General features: G+C 41.7%; 1 pseudogene; it reads right to left on the reverse strand.

Annotated features, from left to right (window-relative positions):
• Nucleotides 1–22301: 22301 nt before the first annotated feature.
• LOC141985825 (large ribosomal subunit protein eL37 pseudogene) lies at nucleotides 22302–22588 on the reverse strand (annotated as a pseudogene).
• Nucleotides 22589–27675: the final 5087 nt, after the last annotated feature.

Genomic DNA, 27675 nt, shown 5'->3' on the forward strand with positions numbered 1-27675 from the left:
CCAGGAATAGAACACAGTCTCCTGAGTTCCTGTCCAGTGGCTAGGCACCACTGCCTCCCTATAGTACAGCTATGCTGGAGATGCCACCAACCATCAGCTAACCTGCCTCACATAATTGTTTTCTTGCCACAAATTACTAAGCCACTAGAGTAATATACGTAAAGTTCTTTCTGAAAATAAAGATCTGCCCCTCCCAAAATCTGTACCTTGGAATTACTAGAGGAATTCAGTCTGCCACTGAACACCATTAAATAGTTAGTGACATATCTAATAGTAGCAAAATGTGCAATACTTAGAAAGTTAGCACACTTCCAGCTTATTTAAAGAAATGTCAAACATAGCTCTGACAGAGGAAATGACTTTACATCAGCAACAAAATGCGTGGAGGGATATGCTAAAGTTTGGTGTCACATGAATGCACTAATGTAGTTGTGGTTTAACATGGCTCTTAGATAATGTCAGAACTAAAATAACATTTTAGACTGCATTTGTGATTAGGATACACTGATCTTACACATAAACACCACCCCATACCGGAAACCTACTGACTGCTATACTTACCTACATGCCTCCAGCTTCCATCCAGGACACATTACACGATCCATTCTCTACAGCCAAGCCCTAAGATACAACTGAATTTGCTCCAATCCCTCAGACAGAGACAAACACCTACAAGATCTTTATCAAGCATTCTTAAAACTACAATACCCACCTGGATAAGTGAGGAAACAGATTGACAGAGCAAGACAGGTACCCAGAAATCACCTACTACAGGACAGGCCCAACAAGGAAAATAACAGAACACCACTGGCCATCACGTACAGCCCCCAGCTAAAACCTCTCCAGCATATTATCAACGATCTACAACCTATCCTGGAAAACGACCCCTCACTCTCTCAGACCTTGGGAGACAGGCCAGTCCTCGCTTACAGACAGTCGCCCAACCTGAAGCAAATACTCACCAGCAACTACACACCACACAACAGAAACACTAACCCAGGAACCAATCCCTATAGCAAACCTCCTTGTCTATTCTGTCCCCATATCTACTCTAGCGACACCATCAGAGGACCCAACCACATCAGCCACACCATCAGAGGATCATTCACCTGCACGTCTACTAATGTGTTATATGCCATCATGTGCCAGCAATGCCTCTCTGCCATGTACATTGGCCAAATCGGACAGTCCCTACGTAAAAGAATAAATGGACACAAATCAGACATCAGGAATGGTAACATACAAAAGCCAGTAGGAGAACACTTCAATCTTCCTGGACATTCTATAACAGATTTAAAAGTAGCCATACTTGAACAAAAAAACTTCAGAAACAGACTTCAAAGAGAAACAGCAGAACTAAAATTCATTTGCAAATTTAACAGCATTAATTTGGGCTTGAATAGAGACTGGGAGTGGCTGGCTCACTACAAAAGCAGCTTTGCATCTCCTGAAATTGACACCTCCTCATCTATTGTTGGGAGTGGACTACATCCACCCTGATCGAATTGGCCCTGTCAACACTGGTTCTCCTTTTGTGAGGTAACTTCCTTCTCTTCATGTGTCATTATATTAATGCCTGCATCTGTAATTTTCACTCCATGTATCTGAAGAAGTGGTGTTTTACCCACGAAAGCTTATGCCCAAATAAATCTGTTAGTCTTTAAGGTGCCACTGGACTCCTTGTTGTTTTTGTGGAGACAGACTAACACGGCTACCCTCTGATATTGCTCTTATGGTCATGCACTGGCCCAAAATAAAAAAATAGAAGAATGAAATAGACAGAATGAAGACAGAAGTTGAAAAGCATAAAGCAATCATTTGGGTTCAGAGTGTGGTTTCCAGAGGCCCAATGATCAGAGCAAGCATCAGTGCTGGGGACTGGAACCAAACTCAGAGTCTAAATGCCAGAGCCACGGATCAAGATAGATTCAGAGTCTGGAATGAGAGACAAAGATCAAAACCACATTACCTGGAGTCAGGGAAGGCAAGAGCAGGGCTGGTTCCAAGACAGAAGCAAGGCCGAGAGAGGACTGGAACAAGACTGGGTGCAGGGAAGGCTCCAAGTTGAGTGCAGGCAAGGTCTAGACTGAAGCAGTGCAGGAGCAAAGCAGAACCCAGCTGGAGTAAAGCAAGCACAGAGAACCAGAAAATTATTACTGGAGAAATAATAATATAGTTCCTCTTTTTATGAAAGGGGAAAAAATGTTATCCAGGAAACTACAGGCTTGTTAGTTTAACTTCAGTTGTATGCAAGGTCTTGGAATAAATTTTTAATGAGAAACTAGAGGTTAACGGTAATTGGGATAAAATACAACATGGTTTTATAAAAAGTAGATTATGCCAGACAACCTGATCTCCTTCTTTGAGAAGTAAAATAATTTTTTAGGCAGTAGATCTAACCTACCTGGATTTCAGGAAGGCCTTTCATAGAGTTCCACATGGGAAATTATTAGTTAAATTGGAGAAGATGGGGATTAATATGAGAACTGAAAGGTGGATAAGGAACTGGTTAAAGGGGAGACTACAACGGGTCATACTGAAAGGTGAACTGTCAGGCTGGAGGGAGTTTACTAGTGGAATTTCTCAAGGATCGATCTTGGGACCAATCTTATTCAACATTTTTATTAATGACCTTGGAACAAAAAGTGTGCTAATAAAATTTGTGGATGACACAAAGTTGGGAGGTTCTGCCAATATGGAGAAGGACCAGAATATCATACTAGAAGCTATTGATGACATTGAAAACTGGAGTAATAAAAATGGGATGAAATTTAATAGTGCAAAGTGCAAGATCATGCATTTAGGGACTAACAATAAGAATTGTTTCTATAAGCTGGGGATTTACCAGCTGGATCTGACAGAGGAGGAGAACGACCTGGGAGTATTGGTTGCTCACAGGATGATTATGAGCTGCCAATGTGATGCGGCCATGAAAAAGGCCAATGCAGTCCTAGGATGTGTCAGGCGAGGTATTTCTAGTAGCGGCAGGGAAGTGTTAGTACCATTATACAAGGCACTGGTGAGACCTCATCCGGAATATTGTGTGCAATTTTGGTCTCCCATGTTTAAGAAGGATGAATTCAAACTGAAACTGGTGCAGAGAAGGGCTACTAGGATGATCTGCGGAATGGAAAACCTACTTTATGAGAGGTGACTCAAAGAGCTTGGCTTGTTTAGCCTAACCAAAAGAAGGCAGAGTGGAGATATCATTGCTCTCTATATTCATCTGAGGGATAAATACAAGGGAGAGAGAGGAGTTATTCAATGTGGACACAAGAACAAATGGATATAAACTGGCCATCAACAAGTTTAGGCTTGAAATTAGATGATGGTTTCTAACAGTCAGAGGAATAAAATTCTGGAGCAGCCTTCCAATGGGAGCAGTGGGAGCAAAAAAGCTAACTGGCTTCAAGACTGAGCTTGATAAATTTATGGAGAGGATAGTGTGATGAGACTGCCTACCATGGCAAGTAGCCAATCTGTGACTGCTAGCAGCAAATATTCCCAACAGCCCATGATGGGTCACTAGATGGGGAGGGCTCTGAGTTACTACAAAGAATTATTTCACAAGTGTCTGACTGGTGGGTCTTGCCCACATGCTCAGGGTATAATTGATCACCATATTTGGGGTCAGAAAATAATTTTCTCCTGGGTCAGAATATTGATCCTCTGCTGTTGGGATTAAGACTAAGCCACATGACTACCTTAGCCAATCAGGTGGTTCTGCTGTAACGCAACTGTGCTCATTGGCTGACAACTAAGGAGCTGCAGCTGCAGGCCCTCATTCCTGACACTTGGTTTCATTTGTTGTACATTGCCAGCAAAATTTTGTTTCAACATCTATTAAAGAGAAAAGAGAAAAAAGAAAAATCTTTTAAACTCAAATTCAATAAACCTTGATTTTATTAGTTTTCTTTATCTCCTCCCACCCCCACAGCCTCTCTTTATATAGATATATAGAGTTTTTTAAGAGGAAAAACCCTTGCTTGACAGCCAGATGGTATCAAATGTCCTTGCTTGGGGAAAGAGAGATTCAATTTTAGGTTTAAGCTCTGGGGTTTTGTTGTTAAAGTCAGCTCCTGATTTTTCTGAAGACAGGATGAATGTACACACAGTGAGAAGGCAGCAGAAAATAATAGAAGATAAGAAAATGCAGCTTCTGTCTCTTATGCTTGTAGTGCAGGTGCTTGCAAGTCATAGGCACAGCATAAAGGACCCCTGGCTTCACTTTCCTCGTGTTGGAAAATGTCTGGCTAAGTTGCACTCTTTTATCCCTTGCCAGGATGCTCAGCCATATTAACCACTGTGAGACACTATCTTTATTCTTCTAGAAGCAACTGCTTGAGACATGCTTCTAGGTGCCAAACTGTTCAGAGGAAAGGTTTCAAGGTAAGTTTAAGATTTGTCCTACTCTTATCAGACTAAGAGAATCAAACTCTTTTTAGCCAGCAGGCAAAAAGCAAAAGATAGTTAAAAGGTCTGAGGACTAAGGTGAGGAGAAAACTGACACACTTGAGATAGAATAAAAGGTTCACATCTCATGGGTTGTGAAGCATATAGCTCGAGTAATGATGATGTCATCTGGTCCGCACTTCTCATCTGGTCAGGACGTCTTTCTGAGCCAGGAAAAAGAAGGCCCAACAATGTGATGGTAAAAGCCTGTGAGATGGGTCCCACGGTGTGGTGCTATTGGTAGTGAGTAAGTTGCCGACTGCTCCCCGGAAAAGAAAGATCCAAAAATATGACAAATTATTGATGTTCCTTATGCAGAACATATGAACGTTCTGGTCTGTTGATAAGCTAATTTTGTAGCTTCTCTAGAAGTGTTGATACCCGTAATCAACAGTTCTTTCAGTTCAGACAAACTCAGATTATATCATTCCTTTGGCTCCAGTCTGTAGTAACTTTCAGCAACAATTTTATACAATACCTTTATCGGTTAAAATGATCATCCCTACACATTTCATCTGTTTTGGACACTTAAAACTTCAGTCCAGGATTGTTGTCATCCTTTGTGACCAAAGATGACGCTGACAACAGTTTTACATCTTGTGAGTATGGTTGTGCCTAAAAAGACCACTGCAAGAGTGGCAGTCCTTTCTGCATGATGAGCACGGGTAGCTCGATGCCAAGGACGAGATTACAGTCTGCGCCTGCTGAGTCTGACACTGTTTACAACTCAGGTTTCAGAGTAGCAGCCATGTTAGTCTGTATTCACAATAAGAAAAGGAGTACTTGTAGCACCTTAGAGACTAACAAATTTATTTGAGCATAAGCTTTCGTGAGCTACAGCTCACTGACTGCATCCGATGAAGTGAGCTGTAGCTCACGAAAGCTTATGCTCAAATAAATTTGTTAGTCTCTAAGGTGCACACTCCTTTTCACCACACTCCTTTTCTTTTTGTGTTTACAACTCAGTTTCTGTGCCTCAAAATCCATACGGCTGTTAATCTTGAACTGGGTAATCCCATTGTTGGCTATTGCTCGCCAGCATGATCTATCTGTTGCTGGTGTTGTTGACAGCTGCCACAGCTGTCAACATCACTGGAGCACTGTTTCAAATTAGGCTTCTGTATGTCCTTGAAGTGTTTTTTCTGGCCACCTCATATTCGGTTGCCTACTTTTAGTTCACCAAACAGCAATTGTTCTGGCATTCTGGTGTTGTTCATTCTCCACACATGATCAGCCCAATGTAACTGTGATGCTATAAGCACAGCTTCAGTCCCTGTGGAGTGACTACATTCCAGAAACTCATTATTGGTAACCTTATCCTGACATCTGATGCAGAATATGGCACGTAGATGTCATAAATGGAATGTATCTACAATGTGATGCCTGTAGCAGGTCCAGGTCTCACACCCATACAACAAGTTGGACAGCACAGCCACTTTATAGACTTTTAACTTGGTTTGAAGATTAATACCATCTTGCTGCCTGATAGTCTGCTAAGTGATGAACTGACTTTGTTGATATGAGTTGTCAGGTCCTTGTCTATAGTAACATCATTCAACAATATACTACCAGGATAGCAGACATTTGTAACAGCATTCAGCTGTGTGTTGCTGATGGTGACTTTTGGTTTTGTGTAGGTTTTCCCTGGTGCAGGTTGATACATGACCTCTGTCTTTTTCAAATTGATTGTCAGCCTGTACCTTTCTGCAGACTCTGTGAATTTGTCCATAATCAATTGTGTATCTTCTGAGTATATGCCTCTACAGCACAGTGATCGGCATACAGCAGCTCATGAACAATTACCTCAAAGACTTTTGTGGAAGATCACAGCCTGTTCAGATTAAATAATTTTCTAGAGGATTAGAAACGTATCCTGATGCCGCCATTCAGGTGTCTTGTAGCATCGTTGATCATTGCTGCATAGAAGAGATTAAACAAGAGTGGACCGATCACACAGCCTTGCTTAATACCATTAGTAACAGGAAATGGCTCAGACAGAACACCATCTACAGAACACCATTGCAGATGCTTGTCAGACACAGTGAGAACCAATTCCAGATTGTTGGTGGTGCTCACAAAGCAGCTCTAAATGGTGGAGTGCCAATTCTGGGCCCAAGAAATGAGCACTGGCTGGTGGGATCGCATCATAATGAAGGTTTGGGATAATGAGCAGTGGCTGCAGAACTTTTTGATGTGCAAGGCCACATTCCTGGATCTGTGTGCCAAGCTCACCCAAACCCTCCAGCACAGGGAAATCAGAGTGAGAGCTGTACTGACAGTAGAGAAGCATATGGCAATGGCACAGTGGAAATATGCAATGCAGGATTGCTACTAGCCAGTGGGAAATCATTTTGGAGTTGGAAAATGCACTTGGGTGGGGGCTGTTGTTGTGCAGGGCCATTAATCATCTCCTGCCATGTAGGGGTATTGTAAGAACATGCAGGACTGGAACCTGAGGGTTCTGGGCTGCTAACTTCCCTGCATCACCACTGGAGGCTTAGGCTGTGCTCCTACGGGAGGACTCTGTGAGGCTGGGCTCAGCAGGAAGTACCCTCCAGCAGGACCTGAGTGATGGCCCCTTGCAACCCATTGATTGGCTCATACCAGTACTAAAACCAGGAAGCCATGCAGGAGAGCTATCTGAGCAAAACCACAGACTGCCTACGTATCTCTGCTCCAGACCCTGCTCGCGACAGACTGTAGACTCCAGCTTCTGACCCTGGTTTGCCCTTGACTTTGCTCTTTGATTGCTGGCGCCTGACCCTGATCTCCCAATAACCTGATCCTGCCTTGGTTTGTCCTCTGGCCTGTCTTGGACTCTGACCTCCCTGTACTTGACTCAGCCTGACTCCTCCTCCAACCACTAGGTCTGCTCTCCCTTGTCCCGTTCATGACAACAGTGACTCTCAGCAAAGTGTAGGACATAATGGATGGATTTGCAGCAATAGGGTTCCCAAACTGCTGTGGAGAGATAGACAGCACACATATCTCTATTTTGGCACTTGACCACCTTGCCACAGAGTACATTAATAGAAAGGGCTATTTTTCTATGGTTATACAAGCACTGGTGGATCACCGGGATCACTTCACCAACATCAGTGTTGGCTGGTCAGGGAAGATGTAAGATACTTGCATCTTTAAGAACACAGGACTGTTCAGAAAGCTACCAGCCGGGACTTTTTTTCATGACCACAGGATTACCATTGGTGATGTTGAAATGTCAGTCGTGATTCTGGGGGACCCAGCCTATTCTTTAGTCCCTGGCTCATGAAGCCGTACACTGACACATTGGCAGCACCAAGGAAAGATTCAGCTACCAGCTCAGCATGTGCTGAATGACAGGTGAATGTGCTTTTGGTAGGCTGAAGGGACTCTGGCATTGTTTACTCATAATATTGGATCTCAGTATAAAAAAACAGCCCAGTGGTTATTACTGCTGCTGGATCCTGCATAATATCTGTGAAGCAAAGGGAGAAAAGTTGTTGCCAGGGTGCAAAGGGAGGGGCTGTCTGCTGAATTTGAACAGCTAGACACAAGGGCTATCAGAAGAGCTCAGTGCAGATCTGTATGTCTCAGGGAGGCTTTGTAAGCATGTTAAAAGCACTTTACCAGTGAGCCACAGTAATGAGTTGGGGTGTACTGTGCTCTACTTGGCCCTGCAGTTTGAGTGCCTGTGAGGAATTATGTGATGTTTGGTGTACATTTATGAATATAATACTGACAATCTATCTATTAATTCTGTGGTGCTTGCTGTACATTTATGATTATTTGTGTTTGGCACTGTGTTTGTCACTGATTCTGAGTTGTGTGATAGCGTACAGTAACAACTGGTGCGTGCTTTCAGTACCACCAGGCATTGTCCAGCATACGTTGGGAACTAGTAAAGATTAATTATTTTCCAAACAATAGAGTTTTATTGACTAAGGAAAACACATAAAAATTCTCTGCAAGTTAAAAGCAAATACATGAAAACCTTGATAAATGTATGGAACCGAGCTTAAAGAAGGGGAAGGAACATTCATGTCCATTTTAGCTGCACATACATCAACTGTGGCTCTCACAGGTATATGAAGCTGCGGTTGTCCTTAATGTCTCCAGTGTGGAGTGGTAGGGGTAGGGATGTGGCCCCTGATGCCACATGGAATGTTGGGGGTAAGGAGTAGGGAAGTGTTATACTGGAGTTCTCCATGGATTGCAAAGGGAGGTGATCCTGGGATTATTGAACCTGTAGGTCCACAAGAGTCTGCAGCATTTGAGTTTGCTGCCAGAGAAACCCCATTATGTCCTGGTGCCTCTCTCTCTCCTCTTCCTGCTGGGACTCCTAGGTCTTTCTCCTGTCCGCTCTTTCCTCTCTCTGCAATATTCACCCTCCAGGCCTTCTGTTCATGGTCTGAGGCAGATCTGGCTTGCAGGATGTAGTTGAACATGTCATCTCAAGTCCTATACTTTGTCCTACTTATCTGGCTCAGGCATTCCATGGGTGTGGAAGAGGAACCCCTACAGGCCACAATGACATCAGCTGCAGATAAAACACATAGAGGTACCATTGTCAGTATAGTCACAACAGAAAGTGAAAGCTGAGATTTAGAACTCCCTTTCCTTGCTCCCTAACAGTTATAAACAAGACATGCTAAATGACATGTCTGCTTCGGAGTGATTATGCTCGGTACCGCTCACAGCACCAGCCATGTTGAGTGTGGCCCTGTAGAGGTGAGGGAAATGAGGAGGGAATTGCTCAGTTGCATAAAACTATGAGTACAGGGCAATGGCACTGAATACTAGCGCCATTTTCCACAGGCGGTGGTGATTTTAGCTGATATCTCACTTCTGAGGGTAAGAAAGACAGAGAAAGCGCAGCTGCTGCTGGCATCCCAAATCCACCCAGGCCTGTATGCTGCTAGCTTGTTTACTGCAAGGGTGGCTGCTGAAGTTCTCACCAACTGGTGTGGGAAAGTGTCCTACTATGGAGGAAGAAATAAGGCTGCCATCCTTAGAAACCTTTGGGAGAGGATTACAGAGTACCTCCATGAAAGTTTCACCAATATGTGTGAGGAGGAGTCAAGGGACATCCCTGTGTACATAAACAAACTGCTCCACATGAAGAATACTTCCGTCGACCTAGCTACAGCCTCTCAGGGAGGTGGATTACCTACGCCAACAGGAGAACCCCTCCTTTCGGCATAGGTAGTATCTATGCTGAAGTGCTACAGCAGTGCAGCTGTAGCATTTCAAGTGTAGGCAACCCTCATGTGTTATTTTGTACTATTGGGTGTGAGGCTGAACTAGTGTTGGGGCCTGGAGGGCCAGTGTATATCCAGGAGACTAAATAAATTGGATCCCTTATGGGGATTTTTGAACTGAACTGGCTGAGTTCTTAGAGGGCAAAATAGGAGCAGGGCACTGCAGAGGCACTCTGGGCTATGAAGGGATGCTTGGGAGGCACTGTGCTACAACACCGTTCTCTTTACAAAAATTACCTTCATCGTTCACTGGCCTGAGAGGCAGGGAAGCCTTAGGGTTTTTGTGATTTTTTTTTAATTGTACTGCTTTTTTATTTTTTCCAAATTATACATTCATTCATGATGGCAAAGACAAAATGCACCTGACACCTTCCTCCCATATAGAACCTCTTCTGCTACAACTGGAAGTCAAAGCCTTGCATAATAAAGCTTCTATAACTCCTTCCATTCAAGGATCTCAAAGTGCAGAGCCATTTATACACTTTTTGTCTCAAACAGCCCTGTGCATTAAGAAGGGCTCATCTCTCCATTTTATAGATAAGAAAATGGAAGCAGAAAGAGGAGACTTGCTGAAGATGACACAGGAAATCTATGACAGGACGAAGAATAGAACCCAGGTTTCCTGCTTCTTAAGCTTGTGCCTTACCATGGGATCATTGTGCACCATAAGAGCAAAGTCAGATTTGGTTTCATTTTAGGGGACCACTTGCAATGTTCTTAGTTTTGCCTTCTTTGGGAAAGTATGGAGTAGGAAATACCCTTTAAAAAACCTACCAAAATCTGTTTTTATGAAAAGCTGATTTCCATGAAATAAACTGCTGTTGAGAAGGTTTATACTGAACATGTCCAACTATGTTCTGATTTCAAAGCAGAATGTTCCTCTGAACTTGGAATTACAGAAACAAATCCTGACCTTTTATCCAACTTGCACTTCAAGGGCACCAATGAAATTGAACTCCTTGCATTTCCTGTCTCCCTTTCTGCTTTTGTTTACTTTTGTCTTTTTCAGCCAGAGATCATCTTGAATCCAAAATTTCCCCCTTTTACCAAGGATGCCTGTCAAAGTGGGCAGGATGTGGCTTCTTTCATCCTATCAATGCCACACCAAGTGTCAGGCAGAGGGGTTCACTTGAAAGGCACAACCATAACAGGTTGAGAGCACTTACCATCACAGCTAGCAGTGCCAGTATTTGCCGGCCTGGGAGTAAAGCACAAACTTGAGTCCCAAGGGTTTCTGGGTTGTGGGTTGCATTGCAGCTAGTCCTTAAAAGCCTCTTTTTTAGACTTTGTATATTCTCTTGGATACTTTTAAGTCAGATGTTTAACATTTAAGTTAAACATAAAAATGTTTAACACAGTATTTTACATAGTGCTTTACTTTTTCTAAGTGCTTTAAAAGATAAGTAATTAATATAGTCCGCATAATGCTGAGACTGCGAAGAGAAAACAAAATCCACAATGGATTTAGGGCCAAATAATTTGCTCCACTGAAAGGGCATGGGGGCACTTGAAACAGGCTCAAATAGCAGCTATTCATAGGTGTTGGAAGTACTTCTGTAATTTTTATGCTGTGGCAATTTGTGACAAGTTTTTCCTCTTCCGTGTAATTTTGTCTGGAAAGAGAACCTGGGATCCTGGGTATTTTGTGTTCAGGATCTTTCCTCTTTTGAAAACAAAAATACTAATTCCCAGTGGACAAGTATCCATATTATAAAAGTAATAATCACACACTAATCAGTACCTCATTAGCATTCTTTTTCTAAGCAATAAATTGTTAAAGAGAGCACAGTGTGATATATGATACATATCTATATTATAATGCGTGTACACAAAAAAGTTAATTTCTTCTAATACCAATAGTGCTTTAATTCTCAATGTTAAAAATAACCATGACATACATTTAAAGCCAGTGTTTGCTGGGGATAAGGCAAGAGAGGCATTTTTTGTTACAGCTGATATGGAACAACCACATCATCCATTTCCCATGTTCTATCTCACAGCTCAGGAAGAATACTTTGGGTCATTGCCCAACTCCTTTTGCCCTGAATTTGGATCAGTCATCTGACTGCTGTATTAACAGCCACTTCTCTATTCCTGGGAACACCACTGGGAATACTTGTTATTGTGATGGCAATAACATTAACTACAACTGGTGATTCAGACCATGAAAGAGTGAATCTATATAGTTCACTGCACTTAGTGCCTGTTGTCTTTGTATTTGTTTTCTTTCTTGACTGGTGATGTAAATAGTTTGTCTGAGATTGCTGTGGTTGTCTCAGTAATATTGTGTGTGCTGCAGACTAATGAACATACAATACTTGTGTAGAATAGAACATGCATATTGTGTATTAAACATTTCTCATACTGCTAATGATGAAAAGACAGACTAAAGGAAATAATGTTCTGTTAATCGGGTAGGTAGTGTCTTTGGCAGTGGCTCTCAGACTTTTTTACTGGTGACCCCTTTCATATAGCAAGCCTCTGGGTGAGACCCCCCTTATACATTAAAAACATGGCTTTATATATTTAATACCATTATAAATGCTGGAGGCAAATTGGGGTTTGGGGTGGAGGCTGACAGCTCGCAACCCCCCATGTAAAACCTTGCGACCCCCAGAGGGGTCCTGACCCCCAGTTTGAAAACCCCTGGTCTATGGGTTATTTAACTGCTAGAAGATGAAATACAAGATACTGCATTTACTATTGAAATCTAGCACACTCTTATAAAGATCTGACTTTATCTAACTCTTGATGAAGACACCAAAGGACAGCAGGATGCCTGGTCATTTTTTTATGGTTTACCAGACAACAAATGCCAGAACATAAATTCCAAAGGCTGAGGTACCTTTTCAAAGTATGGGAATATGAGAATCTTGAAACAATAAATTGAGGCAGCAGGAAGTTTATATTCATCAGACTCTACCACATGTCTTTACAGGTTTTCCATCCTCCCCCTTAGTTTGCCGATTTCACTATACAATGTGCAGTTTGTATATAGGGTTTTTCATTCTGACAAGTATGCCATTATGGGTATGTCTACACTGCAGCTAGGAGAGTGCCTCCCAGCCTAGGTAGACAGACTCATGCTACCTCAAGCATGCTAAAAATATCAGCATGGATGTTGTGGCTCCAGTGGAGACATGGGCTAGCCACCTGAGCTCAGATCTAAGAGATGAGTAGGCTTGAGAGCCCAAGCCACAACATCCACACTGCTATTTTTAGCACTCTAGCTTGAGCCAAGCTAGTTTGAGTCCTTCTACCTGGACTGGGAGGCTCACCCCCTGCTGTAGTGTAGACACACCTTATGTGAGCAACAATATAATTTATCTAGCCATAATATTATAACAAAAGGGTATTCGAAGGAATGAGGTTAGGTCAGTGTGATGGGCTGGATTAGGCCCAAAGGCTGCCGGCTGGAAGCCTCAGGATTTTGCCACACTCATCCCAGGAAAGGAACAGTGGAGAGGTCCTCCAAGTGGCTTAGAGTGGTTGCGAGGAAGCACCAATCAGAGGGGCTTCTGGAATGGCCAATCAGTGGCCAGGAGGGCCATATAAAAGGAGCTGCAGAACAGAGCAGCAGTTAGTTGCTGTTTGGAGCTGGAGAAGAAAGGACTCATAGACTTTAAGGTCAGAAGGGATCATTATGATCGTCTAGTCTGACCTCCTGCACAATGCAGGCCACAGAATCTCATCCACCCACTCCTGTAACAAACCCCTGACCTATGCCTGAGCTACTGAAGTCCTTAACTCATGGTTTAAAGACTTCAAGGTGCAGAGAATCCTCCAGCAAGTGACCTGTGCCCCACGCTGCAGAGGAAGGCTAAAAACCCCCAGGGCCTCTGCCAATCTGCCCTAGGGAAAATTCCTTTCCAACCCCAAATATGGCCATCAGCTAAACCCTGAGTATGTGGGCAAGACTCACCAACCAGACACCCAGGAAAGAATTCTCTGTAGTAACTCAGATCCCACCCCATCTAACATCCCATCAAAGGCATTGGGCATATCTACCACTAATAGTCGAAGATCAATAAATTGCCAAAATTATGCTATCCAATCATACCATCCCCTCCATAAACTTATCAAGCTTAGCCTTGAACCAGATATGTCTTTTGCTTCTACTGCTCCCCTTGGAATGCTATTCCAGAACTTCACTCCTCTGATGGTTAGAAACCTTCATCTAATTTCAAGTCTAAACTTCCTGGTGACCAGTTTATATCCATTTGTTCTTGTGTCCACATTCGTACTGAGCCTAAATAGTTCCTCTCCCTCCCTGGTATTTATCCCTCTGATATATTTATAGAGAGCAATCATATCTCCCCTCAGCCTTCTTTTGGTTAGGCTAAACAAGCCAAGCTCTTTGAGTTTCCTTTCATAAGACAGGTTTTGCATTCCTCGGATCATCCTAGTAGCCCTTCTCTGTACCTGTTCCAGTTTGAATTCATCCTTCTTAAACATGGAAGACCAGAACTGCACACAATATTCCAGATGAGGTCTCACCAGTGCCTTGTATAACAGTATTAACACCTCCTTATCTCTACTGGAAATACCTTGCTTGATGCATCCCAAGACCGCATTAGCTTTTATCATGGCCATATCACCTTGGCGGCTCATAGTCATCCTGTGATCAGCCAATACTCCGAGGTCCTTCTCCTCCCCAGTTTATAACAAAAATTCTTGTTATTAATCCCTAAATGCATGACCTTGCACTTTTCACTATTAAATTTCATTCTATTACTATTACTACAATTTACAAGGTCATCCAGATCCTCCTGTAGGATATCCCATTCCCTCTCTGTATTGGCAATACCTCCCAGCTTCGTGTCATCCGCAAACTTTATTAGCACATTCCCGCTTTTTGGGCCAAGGTCAGTAATAAAAAAGATTAAATAAGATTGGTCCCAAAACCAATCCCTGAGGAACTCCACTAGTAACCTCCTTCCAGCCTGACAGTTCACCTTTCAGTATGACCCGTTGTAGTCTCCCCTTTAACCAGTTCTTTATCCACCTTTCAATTTTCATGTTGATCCCCATCTTTTCTAATTTAGCTAATAATTCCCCATGTGGAACCATATCAAGTGCCTTACTGAAATCGAGGTAAATTAGATCCACTGCATTTCCTTTGTCTAAAAAATCTGCTACCTTCTCAAACAAGAAGATCAGGTTGGTTTGGCACGATCTACCTTTTGTAAAACTATGTTGTATTTTGTCCCAATTACCATTGACCTCAATATCCTTAACTACTTTCTCCTTCAAAATTTTTTCCAAGACCCTGCATACTATATACTACTACATGCCTGGCTGGAAGACCAACAGGACCAAAGACAGTGTGCCTGCAGGAAGCGGGGGAGCAAGAGGCTCCTGGCTGGCTGCTAGGACTGCGTCAAAGACAGTTTGCTAGCAGGGACTGGGGGACCATTGAGGGAGCTCCTGGCAGGCTGTGGGGACTGAGTAAAGCCTGAGCTTGGGGAGGGCCCTAGGAAGATAGGGTATCCAGGGAGGAAGCCTTGGAGATATGGCCCCATACCAGGGCCAGGACTACTTACTGAAAGAATGCAGACACACCTAAGCAGAAGAGGCACTCATGAGAGATAGGTGCTGACCTTGTTACAATCACGTTGTCCTAAAAACCCCAACAAACTTTAATGCAGCCAGAACCCAAATGCAGCAGCACGGTGTTACACATGCAGAAGTTCTATATTAGTCAAAATATTTTTTCTCTGAAATAACAATAGGCCCTCTTCAAATGGCTCTAGTCATTAGCGGGCAAAGTCATTGTCACCTGGTGGTGGTTGTTCAATGGCTGATGTGAAATGAGCTGGCCATCTGGAGGTTCAGTCTAGTCCCCAGTGGACACAAATCCATATTATAAAAGTCATAATCACACATTAATAAGCACCCCTGTTGGCAATTTCAATAGAGAGATGGAATGGAGCGAAGTATAAGCTGCTCTCTCAGTACTAGCTCCACATCAGACAGAGGCACATCGGCAGGGTACAGCCCCATGAAGAAGCTTACATTGCTGTTGCTTATATTACACTTGTGTTGTGGATAAGCAGATGGCTTCAGTTTCCAGTCCTATCAGTCTGGCTTTTCAAGAGGAATAAATTCATGACCTCACATTTATGGGAGAAAGTGCTAGCTGGGGAACTGTGACTTTTCCTCATCCTTTCTTCATTCAGGTCTGGCTCTGTCATCAGCCATTAAGGATGCTCTGAAATAATGTCAGTCATCCTGCTATCTAACGCTTATTTGCTAACGCAAATTAAAACAATAAGATGATTTAATATTTGCAGCTAAATGCACTTACAGAACATACTTTTACTTCAGCAGACTGAGATTAGGGTGTTATTTATAGAGTCTCCGCTGGACTGCGTTAGAGTTGCTCCTTTGCCTTCTTTAAGTTTCAGGCAGAATAATTCCTGGAGTTCTAGTCCTTTTTAAATCATGAATACAGTTTTTTATAAGAGGAGAGATGTATCCTCCCTGCACGCTTTTAATGCTATTAGCAAAAATGCTTTCAACAGAATGTATTTTCCTAAGACATTTTAGCATCAGAAATTACAGCCCTGATGTGACAGCACTTTGGCCCAGTGACCTTCATGAAGGTAATATCAAGCTATTTTAAGGAATTACAGAAGCAACATGTTCTACTCTAAAAATCTGCTTGAGATCTTGATCCCACGCATCACTACTGATCTCCAGGTACCCCTTGTCACAGAATCACAGGATCAGTGCTATGGCTTCAGATTTGGAACAGTCTCTAGGAGGAACCCCTTCAGTGTGCCAGACCCCCTAGGGGTCTCCTTCTTCCTCCAGGGTAAGCCACATGGCTTCATTGCCTCCTTAGACTGGACCTCTGGGCCTGCAGCACTCTTGCTTCACATCGTAAGTTCTGTTCAACGAGTCCAACTGACACAGGTCCCAGTAGAGACTTGTACACTTTTCGGGGATTAATGCACCTCGCCAAGCATTTGCAATGACACTTACACAGAGTTGTCAAAACAGTCTGGTTTATTTGTTAACTGGAACACAGCATAGGAAGTTTTTGGGGTAATCTAGAGAAATGAAGGTTAAAGCATAGTTCATTCTAGTTAGCCCAGAGCCCAGCCAAGCTATAGTGACCCCCTTGGTTCAAGCTCTGTCTATCTGCCTCCATCTGACCTCCTTTGTCAGACTCCAGGGGAGAGCCACGACTCCTTCCAGTAACCAACTCTTATTCCCCACTTCATACCCATCCAGTCCTTTGATCTCGAGCTGTTGTTCAGCTTTCCTATGGTAAGGTGGGGAAGTCCATATCCCTCTGGGTTGTTGGGTGCTAGGTGTCAATGTCCTTGCAATTGGATTTGCCATTTTCTTCTCAGATGCTCCATTGATATGGGGAGTAAGGTGCTCTCCCATCAGCTAGAGTGGCTACTATAGAGAGTTTACAGGGGGCGCAGCTGTGTCGCTGTAAGATCTCTAGTATAGCCAGAGCATAAGGGTGAAATCCTGGCTCCAATTAAAGCCAGTGGCAAAAGTCTCATTATCTGTAGTGGTGCCAAGATTTCACGTGAAGCAGTAATTTCCATTTATTTCCATGTGTGGTCACTAAATATTTATTACAGCTGTGCAGTAGCCAGGTTCCATCGAGGCTGACGAAGCACTTGCACAGTGTTATTTTTCTGTTTTCAGGCACTTATAACTTTCTGAAAACAATCGTCTTTGGACTGAAATTTCTTATGCTTGTGCTCAGCCAGACGACACATTCATTTTTTTTTAATTTTATAAAATTCCATTTAATCATTTTTCAGACTGTTGGCAAATAGATATTTTTCATGTCTTTTAAAATTGTTCTGATGTTTTATTTGCATTTAAATAACTTTAAATATGGCAGCATTTTGTCAGATTTACCAGATTCTTCATATAAGAGTTGAGGAACTGGACCACGCATTGAAAAATAGAGGGAGATGGAAAGCATTTGTTCAGTTGTGAGTGAAACATCGCAAAATCCCTGTCTGATTAAACTGGGAATTGTGCAGAGATCATTGTGATTCTCTCATGTATGTCTGTGAGGCTGTTTCAACTCCTGAGCAGGATTTCAGAGAGGGACATTGGCAGACTACCCCTTGCTTCATGCTGCCAACCCCTACTGAGAAATACAAGCAAGAAGCAGGCCCAGAATAAGACTGAGAGCTTGTCATAGGTCAAGAGGCAGAATGACAAAAGTCAAAAATTCCCCAGAGACTCAGGCTTGAACACACAAGTCACATTCTTGAGAGAGGGTTTTCTTGCAAGGGTCTGAGTTTATTCAAATTGGCACCAATTTTGCAAAAATCTCTAATCGCATTGTGTCCATGCAGCTTTATAGACAAAGAACTTTTAAAAAATACAGTTCAAGTTTCCTTGTTTCTCCAGTGTTCCTCTGGTCTAGTTTCCAATCAGCCCAGCACTCTGTCACTTCTTCCCTCTGAAAGTAGTGGACTTATTGAAGTGACATGCCTTGGCTTACCTGCCCTTAATTATTTTCTGGCTAGTAGTGTCTCCCTGAGCTATTTCTGAATTTTGGCTGGGGATTAACCCCAAAATGGAGATTTAAATAAGCCTTCTCCTAGGGACAGCACTGGGGTGGAGAATGGCAGGGCTTTAGGAATCCTTTCCAGAGAATGCCAAAAGACCTGATTCCACCATGGCAGGGGCAACCATGTGCTACTGGAAGAGTATGAGAACTTGGGGACAGAATGTTCCTGTGACATGCTCAGACATCAGTCAGGTATAGAAGCCTAGATAGAATGGTCCTGATGCCTCATTAAAAACATATATTTTTTACACACTAATGGTCCTGTGATATGCTCAGACATCACAGTGAGGTATAGAAGTCTAGATAGATACATTCTCAGACAATATTGCAAGGTATTACCACAGTAAGAGCAAAGAGAAAATCGGCAAGTACAGGTAAGGATCACAAAGTCCTCACATTAGACACTTAAATCTGTCTTGTGTATGACCAATTATCAAGTAGGGAGAAATAATCCTGTTAGTACAGACAGAACTTGGTCAAATGTTCTGAACTTCTAATTACTGAGCCCTTTTCAGTGTAATTGATAAAGGGCAGTCAAATGTTCAGATAATTGTTATAAGAGCACCTTCTAGAGTTATAGATTTTTTCCTTTGCAAGTGCTTCCCAAATTCCTAAAAGTTATAATCTATTGACGGTGTGATGCACTTGTGCCACTTTGCCACAATAGTAATTCTAGCAGCCTAAGCAAATCATCATTTCAGTTCAGAGGAAAGAAGGAAAGTGTATTTTGAAAACTTACTGCTCACAACCCATGCTTGCTAAGAGAGGAATAGAAAAATATTTTTTCTGATCTTTTCCGCCCTCACCTACCTTTAAAGAAACTTTTGTTAAAGGAGATTTGAAGGGAAATCTCTGTGGGACTTTTTTAAAAAATTACATTTTAGAATTGAATTTGCACAACTGGAAAAAAAGAGGAGGCCAACGCCATCTGTCAGATTTGCTGATATTAAGTGCACCTGCTGGAGTCCCTTATCACTTTTCAGAAAAGGAAAAAGGTATACTAAATACATTGGTAGCAAGCCTGCTTATTACATGAGCACCCAATCACTTCCTGTAAGGCATCTGAGATCCATAGCACAAAGCCAGACAGCAGGAATATCAAAACTGATCTTCCCTGGTTTTGCTGGAATAATTCTTAGGGGTCTCAAATGTGTATTATGAGCTTTCTCACACTTTACTTGAAGGAATGGGGGAGCTGAATGTTCAGCAAAGAAATCCTTTCTCCCAAGAGTTTATTAGGCATTTTGGTGAAAAGGTTGTTAACAAAAAACAAAAATCAAAGAGCAAGAACCTCACATCATGTAAATTGGTATATATATACTGACCTCAATGCAGGTACATTTAATGCAGTAATTTAAACCTGCTAAAGACCTAGCCTGAACAACTTTAAGCAGTCTGATTAAAAATCTTTTTCTCTCTCTGTTACTCAACTTCCGCTTCTTGTTTCTTGTGATGTCTTAATCCCATTAGTTTTTCAGGTTTCAGAGTAGCAGCCGTGTTAGTCTGTATTCGCAAAAAGAAAAGGAGTACTTGTGGCACCTTACAGACTAACCAATTTATTTGAGCATAAGCTTTCGTGAGCTACAGCTCACTTCATTGGATGCATAAAGTGGAAAATACAGTGAGGAGATTTATATACACACAGACCATGAAAAAATGGGTGTTTATCATACACATTGTAAGGAGAGTAATCACTTAAGATGAGCTATTACCAGAAGGAGAGTGGGGTGGGGTGAGAGAAAACCTTTTGAAGTGATAATCAAGGTGGGCCATTTCCAGCACAATTCCAGGAGTTAACAAGAACGTCTGAGGAATGGGGCGGGGGAGAGGGGGGAATAAACAAGGGGAAATAGTTTTACTTTGTATAGTGACTCAGCCACTCCCAGTCTCTATTCAAGCCTAAGTTAATTGTCATTAGATTTCTTGAGTATACAAATTTACAGTGTAAAATGAATTTGTGTACAGTGTAAAATGTAAAGTGAATTTACAGTGTAAAAAGTAATCAGAAAGTTAAAAGAAAAAACCAAAAAGCTTTTCAGTCCTCTGTTATTAAATCACAAGGAAGCAAACACCAGAATAATTTCAATTTTTTATCCTTGCAAGTCACCTCTAAGGAAACATTTTTACATTCTCCCACTTTTCTGTTTTCAGTAATGAGATTCCAAAAACGAAAAGCATCACCAGCAGAAAAACATTTATCATTTTAGATTTTATATAAAATGCATACTTTTTTCTTTTTACATTTCTTTTATTGGAAATGCAGCGTACAAGGGAATACAAGACAGAAATAACATCCAAGAACATACAGCATAGGAAAAGCATCTGGAAAAACTAGATAACAGATGCAAGTTGTGTTTGAGTGCGTGATCAATTATAGGATTGCTGTGTAGGCTATACTATAGTGATGTATTGACAGTCTTATCAATAGGTCAACAGTCATGTTTCATAGATGAATAGTACAAGTAAAAGAACATATTTTCAACTATTTTCATGCTAATATTGCTAATACATTTATTGAAACTGTTGGCTTGCCCAGCAATATAATACAGTCTCAAAGGATTTAACTAATGACAATACACTGAAAGTGAAATATCATTTAACCACAGTTTTCTGATGTATTTTGTAAGAAAAAAGAAAGAAAAGAATCCCTTCAACTCCATGAAAGGATGAGTTCAACAGAAAAGACACTCACTTTTTGTTAAAATTAAAAGAAATTTTTTTTCAAATAAATCCATAAAACAATGCTTAGCCCAAAGCTTTAGTAAAGAAAATAAATGACATAACCCCTCTGACTACTGCTGCTCCTCTGAACAATTACCCCAGGCAGGAAATCTTTAGATAAAAACCTCTAATGATGCTAGTCTCCTATCTAATCTCCTTCCCAAAAGCATCATAGTTAATGATTGCAAATTCTTTCCTTTTGTATCATAATCAAATTCACTTACTTACATGGAGTGCAATAAGAATAATGAATATTTCGCTTCACTATCTCTAATGTCACATTAAAACTGATGATTGACTGTATTTACAAAGGTGAAAAAAATAGCAGGGCTTTGATATATTTTTAATTCAACATGTAATAACCTAGGGATAGATTTAAAAAAAAATGTGTTAAGGCAGGAGTCAACCCTCCAGATCACATAGAACATGTGTCCTTCTCTACAACTTGTCACTGCCTGAAGGAACCTGTTAATGAACCCACAAGAGGCAGCCAGAAAATCTAGGTAAACTGGATATACAGCAAAAAGGTAATACAACAGGCCAATGAAGCTATGGACATCTAGGTGAATGACAGAGTAATGCAAGGATTCATATCAGATACAACACACTAACAACTCAGATACATGATTCATAAAATGCTAATAATCAACCTTGCTAAATTTAGCCATGAACACCCAGGAATCATGTTTTATTAGACAAACAAAAAAAGACTGACTAAAGAATGTGCTTTTTGATGTGCAATGCTAGTGTAGTTGTGTTATATAGTTATGCAGTCAGGGCAGTTAAACTTCCAGATACTAGTAGCTAAAAGCAATGTCTTGCTTGGAAGCACTGATGTATGTTCTGGTTTACCTTCTAGTACTGTTAAAAATAGTAAAAATTGTCATCAACAGCCAGTTACTGTGCCATAAAATAAGTTGTTAGTGATAAAAATGTATAACTGCATGCAGCACCACTTAAACCTAACCAGGAAAGAGTCACAGGATAAATATGTAAGTAGGAGATTTCCATTAATAAATCATGAGAGAAACAAGTAGGTGATGTAATATCTTTTATTGGACCGACTTCTGTCGATGAGAGGTACAAGCTTTCGAGCTACACACAGTCTTCTTCAGGTCTGGGAGAAGAAATCAGTGTCCGAGCTAAATACAAGTTGGGACAGATTATTAAGCATAAGAGGTAATGAATGGTGTAGGAGGCCACTTAAAATGGTGTAGGCAATAAGGGTTAGATGGTTATGCAAAAGAAATTTGAAGTGGGCAGTTAAGGGTTTGTTTTTTGTTCTGTTTTTTTCCGGATTAGACCATTTATTGTAACAAACAGATGAGTCCTTAAGATGAGCTGGATGCTGCAACGGCAGCTCTCTTGGGCTTAGGTGTTGCTCCTTCACGGAATCCATTCCTGAATCGACGGTAGACAGGTGCCTCATACGATCAGTACCAGTGGTGTTGCATCTTTTAGCCTTGGCAGTCCAGTTATACTTTCTCTTGCACTTAGCAGGGTACCCACATTTCCCACAGGTGGATTTCCGGAGATGGTATGCCTTGGATCTGCAGCGACTGCACAAAGCGTAGGTTTTACTGCGGTGCTTACCGAATGATGATGTTCCCTTAGTCATCTTCCTCCGGCTGTCCTGGGGGTAGGATGCAGAGAGTCACCTGCATTATGGGTTTTATGGTAAGGAGCCATGTAACCCCCCAAACTAGAACTAACTAAATGCCTGGTAAAGGAGAGTATGGGTGATCAGTGCATAGTGCCGCTCCCTTGTGCTACACTTTAATAAAAGTTGCAGCCTTCCACTTAATTCCATGCATGTATCTGTCCTCATTTCACTGCTGTCTACATCAAGGTGCCCCTTGCTATTAGGGGATGTCTGTACTAGCTTTTTTGCAAATATTTTGTTACCATTACATCAGCAAAGAAGCTACTGTTGAGTGTTCCACACCACTGCTGACATTTTTACCATCAGGTTATCTGACCCTACTTTGTTCGCATAGTGATTAAAACATTGGTGGCTGCCTGTACCTTGCCTACACTAATGGTCCTGCTGTTGCTACCCATGAAAGAGCTGAGCCAGTGGCAGCAACTGGGGGAGAGTTTTGGCAAAACAATTCTACCATAGACAAAGCCTGAGCTAGCATTGCTTTTACAGGAGCAGCACCCAAAAATATGAAAAGCATAAGGTTAATATATAAGGTAATAAAGACCGATAAATATTGGGGTACTGTGATGTTGCACTATGTATGTTTTATAAAAATATGCTTATCAGTGTGAATATGATGTAACTGGAATATGCTTTATGCAAAAGGTTTCTTGTAAGATATCATAACAAAGGTTATAAACTACTGAATATATTCCTCCTATTTGTATGCATGTATCATTCTTGTATCTGAAACTAGAAATATGAAGTATAACTCTGAGGTCCTATTGTAATTATGCAAAGTGTGGGCCATTAATAGTGGTTTATAATCTTGATGGCTCCCATTGACTGTAAATGGTTTATTTACCTGCAAGCCTTCCTGTGTATGTGTGGGCTAACCCAGGAAGAATGGAGACTAGGGGTCTTACAGTGACATGTGACCATGTCACATGATACTGGAATCCATCTTAATCATTGTACTTTTCCATTGATGAGGTGGGGTGGGGACAAGCACAGACAAAAGATACCCACCTTGTGCCAAAGCTATAAAAGGGGGGTGGAGCAGGACAAATGGGGCTGCCAGTCATGAGAGAACCCCTGCTTACCACCTGAGATGTCTACTGGAACTAACAAGGACTGTACCAGGGGAAAGGATTGGGCCCAGACTAAGAAGGAGTCTAGTCTGTGAAAGAAGCTTATTGAAACATCTCTGAGGGTGAGATATTACCTGTAATCAGTTTCTTAATGTATTAGGCTTTGACTTGTGTGTTTTTGCTTTATTTTGCTTGGTGACTTACTTTGTTCTGTCTGTTATTACTTGAAACCACTTTAATCCTACTTTTTATACTTAATAAAATCACTTTTGTTTATTAATAAACCCAGAGTAAGTGACTAATACCTGGGGGAGCAAACAGCTGTGCATATCTCTCTATTAGTGTTATAGAGGGTGGACAATTTATGAATTTACCCTGTATAAGCTTTATACAGAGTAAAACGGATTTATTTGGGGTTTGGATCTCATTGGGAACTGGGTGTCTGGATGCTGGAGACAGGTAGTCTGTAGCTTTGGGGGTGTGGTCCAGACCCTGGGTCTGTGTTGCAGCAGGCTAGCATGTCTGGCTCAACAAGACAGGCTTCTGGAAGTCCCAAGCTGGCAGGGAAAACAGGCTCAGCGGTAATTTCAGCACATCAGGTGACAGTCCCAACGGGATCTCTGTGACCGAACCCGTCACAGGTACATTACAGAAGCCCTTACTCATACCATCCATTAAGCTCAATGACTGAGTAAGGACTATTAGTATTCCTTGTGTCAAGGTTCCTCCCCCACTCTGAACTCTAGGGTACAGATGTGGGGACCTGCATGAAAAACCTCCTAAGCTTATCTTTACCAGCTTAGGTCAAACCTTCCCCAAGGTACAAAATATTCCACCCTTTGTCCTTGGATTGGCTGCTACCACCACCAAACAAATACTGGTTACTGGGGAAGAGCTGTTTGGACACGTCTTTCCCCCCAAAATACTTCCCAAAACCTTGCACCCCACTTTCTGGACAAGGTTTGGTAAAAAGCCTCACCAATTTGCCTAGGTGACTACAGACCCAGACCCTTGGATCCTAAGAACAATGAACAATCCTCCCAACACTTGCACCCCCCCTTTCCTGGGAAATGTTGGATAAAAAGCCTCACCAATTTGCATAGGTGACCACAGACCCAAACCCTTGGATCTGAGAACAATGAAAAAGCATTCAGTTTTATTACAAGAAGACTTTTAATAAAAATAGAAGTAATTAGAAATAAGAAATCCCCCCTGTAACATCAGGATGGTAGATACCTTACAGGGTAATTAGATTCAAAACATAGAGAACCCCTCTAGGCAAAACCTTAAGTTACAAAAAAGATACACAGACAGAAATAGTTATTCTATTCAGCACAATTCTTTTCTCGGCCATTTAAAGAAATCATAATCTAACACGTATCTAGCTAGATTACTTACTAAAAGTTCTAAGACCCCATTCCTGGTCTATCCCCAGCAAAGACAGAATATAGACAGACACACAGACCCTTTGTTTCTCTCCCTCCTCCCAGCTTTTGAAAGTATCTTGTCTCCTCATTGGTCATTTTGGTCAGGTGCCAGCGAGGTTACCTTTAGCTTCTTAACCCTTTACAGGTGAGAGGAGATTTCCTCTGGCCAGGAGGGATTTTAAAGGGGTTTACCCTTCCCTTTATATTTATGACACCTTGACATTCATGTCTTTTGTCATTTCTATATGCAGGCAAAGAAGGCAAATGCTTTTAATTCAGTAGATGTACTGCACATTTATTGCTCTTTAAATAATTCCTTGCTGTTGTCCAATTCTTGTAAAAGTTATTATGGGATCAGTTCAGGGCTTAAAAGACATGTTTTAGCACATGGACATACAATATCTTTTAAGTGTGCCAAAGACTTCCACCTGCTAAGCTTAAAATACAAGTGCTGTAATTAAAGTGATAAATAAATAAATAACTGCTTGATTTTTCACTTGCACATTGCATTGCACCACTTTTTAAAATAAAAAAGCACCACAAATTTTACAGGAATTTTGTAGAGAGCTGTTGTTAATCCCTCCCCACACAACAGTAAAAATTGTGGTGCTTTTACTTTAACTTTAAAATAACTGGCTCTTCTTCCCCACTCAGGAAGCACTACTTCTTGTGCTGAAAAGAAAGGACTTGTTAATTAAGGTCATTTTTTCCCCTATGCGGTTTTCCTCTGTGACTAAAGTTTTGGTGACCTCTAACCTTAGTATGTTTCAATGACTGAGATGGGAAGTAGGCTGGTAGACTGCCAGGACAGCTGTCCTGGGCTTATGCTTGATGGGAGGGCTTGGTGATGTCCCTTCACTGGATCTGTGCAATAGTATGATCAGCCTCAGTGAACCCAGTACTGCATCTTCCAGTGCCTGCTGCAAAGGGGAGCCAGCAGTGGGCAAAGATCAAGGAGATGGGATAGAATCTCTGTGGAAGTCTGGCCATTGTATGAACTTGGATTTGGTATGAAGGTGCGGAGCGGTGGCAAAGGAGCAGCTGAGAGAAAAACAGATTGGAGAAAAACGATAATTGAAAGAAAAACCAAGGAGAAGAGCAGAGGCAGGAAGGTGGTAAAGGAAAACATGAGGTGGGGATCAGAATACCTTTTCTTGAAGAAAAAGATTGGTTGGTGGGACCAGGTGCCAGCTGGCTTCTGTGTCTTCTCCCATGCCCTGTGAATCAGGTCGTTGTATAGTTTATGTCCCACTCCCACTGCGTATGGATTCAGTTTATCATGGAGAGGTTTCTTCTGTGAAGCCCCCTGATTTTGTTCTGTTCCTAGAACTACTGGAGTTCTAGCATCTGGTGGAAAAGCTTTACCAAAGATGAAGGTTTTGTAGCATGCTCGAAGGATGGAATCAGATAATAATAGTGCCTTGCTTTTCGATAGCACTTTTCATCAGCAGATCTCAAAGTGCTTCACAAAGCAGATCATCATCATTATCCTCATTTTACAGATAGGGACACTGAGGCACAGGTCCCTGATTCTCTAGTCACATCTGCAATGGCTCCAGCCTTGTTGTAAGCTGCTCTAATATATGTCAGGTTTCCCTTCTGCCACTCACATCCCTGCAACAGTGAGAGGTGCTTGAATAGGAGGTGGTGACGTCAGCTTTATAAACACCGGGAAAATACAGGAATTTTCTGCTCCCTTTGCACCATGGCAAACAGGGAGTGGAGGGCAAATAAGGCAAAGCGAGTGGAGTCAGGCCACAGAATCTGGCCTGCAATCTCTAATATAACTGGACCTCATCTGCTACTGGCTTTGAAGATCAGGACCAACTGCTTGAACTGGCGGTGGGAGGAAACTGGGAGCCAATGGAAGGACCAGAGCACAGGCTTGATGTGATATTGTGGTCTAAACAGAGGACAACTTCATTTTGCATCAGTTGAGGCCTTTGCACTGTTTTCACATAATACAAGCAATAAGAACAAATTCCTTGAAAATATCAGAACCGGATGGCACAATCACCTGATATGCAGATTGTTTGAGACTGTACTCAGAGTACAGATCTAAAAAGCAATGAAATAACACTCCCAAGAATTCCCTCTCTGCTAGAAATCATGTTGGCTGATTTATGCCATGCTGTTTTTCTCATTTGGAATAGCTATTCAAGTTCCATCATCAGCAGAAATCCATTGATTTCAGGGAGCTTTGGCTCAGGCCCCTAATCAATAATCCATACTGAATGAATCCACTGGAATACAGTCACGATTTTAGGATTAGTCCAGTTGAAAGCAACTCTAGTACCTGAATAATATGCTCTTCCTAGCTGTTGGTTGCAGCCATGTCAAGCTCTCTGCTTGCAGGGAGTGTTTCTGTGGACAGCAGTGACAAGGACAAATAGGTTCTGTATCTAATTCTGTCAACTGATCCTTTCTGACAGGAAAGCATTACGTGGCATTGAAGCATATGTTAACTTTTTAAATTGCCATTTAAAATATAACAGAAAATATTTTTTTTGCTTAGGAAAAGTGCCAGTGCTAGTGTATGCAGTCT

Source organism: Natator depressus, chromosome 4 (genome assembly GCF_965152275.1).
Source record: "Natator depressus isolate rNatDep1 chromosome 4, rNatDep2.hap1, whole genome shotgun sequence".
NCBI classification, from domain to species: domain Eukaryota; kingdom Metazoa; phylum Chordata; order Testudines; family Cheloniidae; genus Natator; species Natator depressus.